The following is a 2571-nucleotide window of genomic DNA, read 5'->3' on the forward strand; positions in this document are numbered from 1 at the left end:
CTCCAGAAGCTCTCTAACCCAGTCCTCCCCAACCTGAGGTCTGGAGACATTCCCCTTGAGTCAGTCTTGCATCACAGTGGGGAAGTCGCGGTTCCCTACACAAGAAAATGGAGGTGAAGAATTGGTTAAAGAGGTCTGCTTTCTCCTCTGGTGCAACCACTAGATTGCACAGCGTATCTTGCAGGGGCCCCATGTTTCCCGGTGCCTTCTTCATCCTCCCTATATATTTGAAAAAAGACTTTCTATTTGACTTTTGCATCAAAGGCAGCCACGTGTTATACTGGTCACAGCACTCAAATAGGAGCTGTTGGCTACAGAATCTGGTGTGCATTAGACATGCCACCCCAAAGGGGCTCTAGGATTAGGTGGACATGTGACCTTTTTTGATACCTAAATCAAGCTTAGACTTATTGACTTGTGTGCCAATTGAGTGCAAGGTATGCAGTAATATAAAAATGTGTGGACAAGCAGTGCATGAACCCTGGATGCTGCCTAAGGGACAGAGATTGTTAAAATGGAGCTAGGGGAGTGCCTTAGTGTTATAGCTCCCACTTCCTATACTCTTTCCTTGCAGTGGCTCTGGCTCTGGTTGTGGGGAGAGCAGAAAGTAGCAGTCCAGGAATGTGTGTGGGTGACAGGCTTTTGTGAAAGGCATTCTGGGAGATGTAGGCATGCCAGAGAATGTAGTTCTAAACAGAGGTTGGCTGCTTGGATGCATCGCCTCCTTTTCTTTGGTTGCCAAAAACTGATGGTTTATTTGGCCACTTCATGTGTGTTGGCAGCAAAAAATGAGGTAGCATCTCCCCCACTGGCAGAAAAACACTTGTCATTACTTGAGCACCATGCACTGCTGTCACTGCTCTGCCTTTACAGCTGTCAGTGCTGGAGCTAGAGCTGCTCAGAGGAAGGGGGCATGACTTATGAGGAAAGCCTAAGGGAACTGGGCTTATTTAGCTTAGAGAAGAGGAGAGTGAGAATGGACTGAATAGCAGCCTTCAACTACCTAGGGATTCAAAAGAGGATGGAGCTAAACTGTTCTCAGTGATGGCAGATGATAGAACAAGGAGCAATGGTCTCAACTTGCAGCAAGGGAAGTTTAGGTTAGATATTAGGAAGAATTTTCTCACTAGGAGGATTGTAAAACACTGGAACAGGTTACCCAGAGAGGTGTTGGAATCTCTATCCTTGGAGGTTTTCAAAAGCTTTGGCTGGGATGATCTAGTTGGGGCTGGTCCTGCTTTGAGCAGGAGGCTGGATTAGATGACCTCCTGAGGTCCCTTCCAGCCCTAACCTTGTATGATTCTAAGGTGCAGGATGGAGGGAGAAAGCACAATTCTGACCAGTTATGCCTCTGAAGGTATAGACAGGTGAAACAATCATACTGATTTAAGTTGGAGAAAATTATTGTGCCAAGCTGATCTCCATCGTAACTGCTTCACATGCTTGCTCTACCCTGCAGCAGGCAGTACTTACACAGTAGTAATTTACTCCTGAATAAAACAAAGGGTAAGTTATTGCAGTTTAGTTGCCCCTTATAGTAAGATAGAATGGACATATGTAACGGTTTCCAGTTGATTAGCTGTTGGAGACAAATGTGGAAAAACTGATATCTCCCCCTGCATCTTTTTAAACCTATTTAATTGTTTTACCTGTCTATGCAGTATGAAATAGTAGTGTATAAAGACAAAGCAATGTCAGTCAATCTTAGCTGGGGTATTCAACCACTGGGAATGAAAATACTTCAGTCATTGAGGGTTTCTATAAAAATATGGACTTATTTCCTGAAAGTTAATAAAAATGAAAAAAAAAATTTTCACTGCATAAAATCCTCATTTGGTTCACTGGAGTTACCAGATATAGTAGTAATTCAGAATTTTGCCTGAACCACACAAATGCAGTGCTTGGTTTAAAATGGGAAATGGAAATGTTCTGATTCCTGTGGCCATAATTACATGTTCATGGTGTATATTCTACGTATTTTATGCTATGTGGGAACTTGATCTATGTTATACTAAGTTGCAGATGTAGGGCTGTTATATCTAGGCTTGTATTGGAGGGTTGTGGGAGGAGTAGGTGACAGTATACAAGGAACTTCCTTTCACCTTGTTTTCTCATGTAGAACTACATGAAAGGACATGTATAAAAGCTAAGCAGCCAAACACTGTGGCCAATTTGAGAGTGGCTGTGAAAAGGTTAACAGTGGGCTGCAACCCCTTGCTGGCAGAGAGAGAGAGAGAGAAGCTGGTAGTCATTTTGCAGCACAATGTCTCCATGAAAAAGCTAGCTGTATGTCATGACTGTGGAAAAGCCTTTCCTTTCTCCATTCTGCCTTTCAAAAACAATGTGTGCATCTTATCTGGGGGCATGTGCTATGTGAGAAGATACAGTATTTTAACAGCTGCCACTTCCATGTTCAGTATCTAAGCCCCACCCCCTCAATAGTAAATGGTTTTGCACTTTTTCCATGAACAACTCTTCTGAATGCCTAAACATAGAAATGAATTTTTAAAAGTACCCTGAGGGTCGGGGGACACTGTGGAATCTAAGGTGCCTTCTTTCTGTTTTTTTTTT

General features: G+C 43.0%; 2 protein-coding genes across 5 annotated transcripts in view; one reads left to right on the forward strand and one right to left on the reverse strand.

Moving 5' to 3' along the window:
• KIAA1211 (KIAA1211 ortholog) overlaps window positions 1–2571 on the forward strand; it is a 74044-nt gene that overhangs the window by 47701 nt on the left and 23772 nt on the right. The window lies entirely within an intron of this gene.
• Window positions 1–2571, reverse strand: part of AASDH (aminoadipate-semialdehyde dehydrogenase) — a 72423-nt gene that overhangs the window by 9429 nt on the left and 60423 nt on the right. The window lies entirely within an intron of this gene.

The sequence above is a fragment of the Crocodylus porosus genome, unplaced genomic scaffold, assembly GCF_001723895.1.
Source record: "Crocodylus porosus isolate Cpor-Errol unplaced genomic scaffold, CroPor_comp1, whole genome shotgun sequence".
In the NCBI taxonomy this organism is placed as follows: Eukaryota; Metazoa; Chordata; order Crocodylia; family Crocodylidae; genus Crocodylus; species Crocodylus porosus.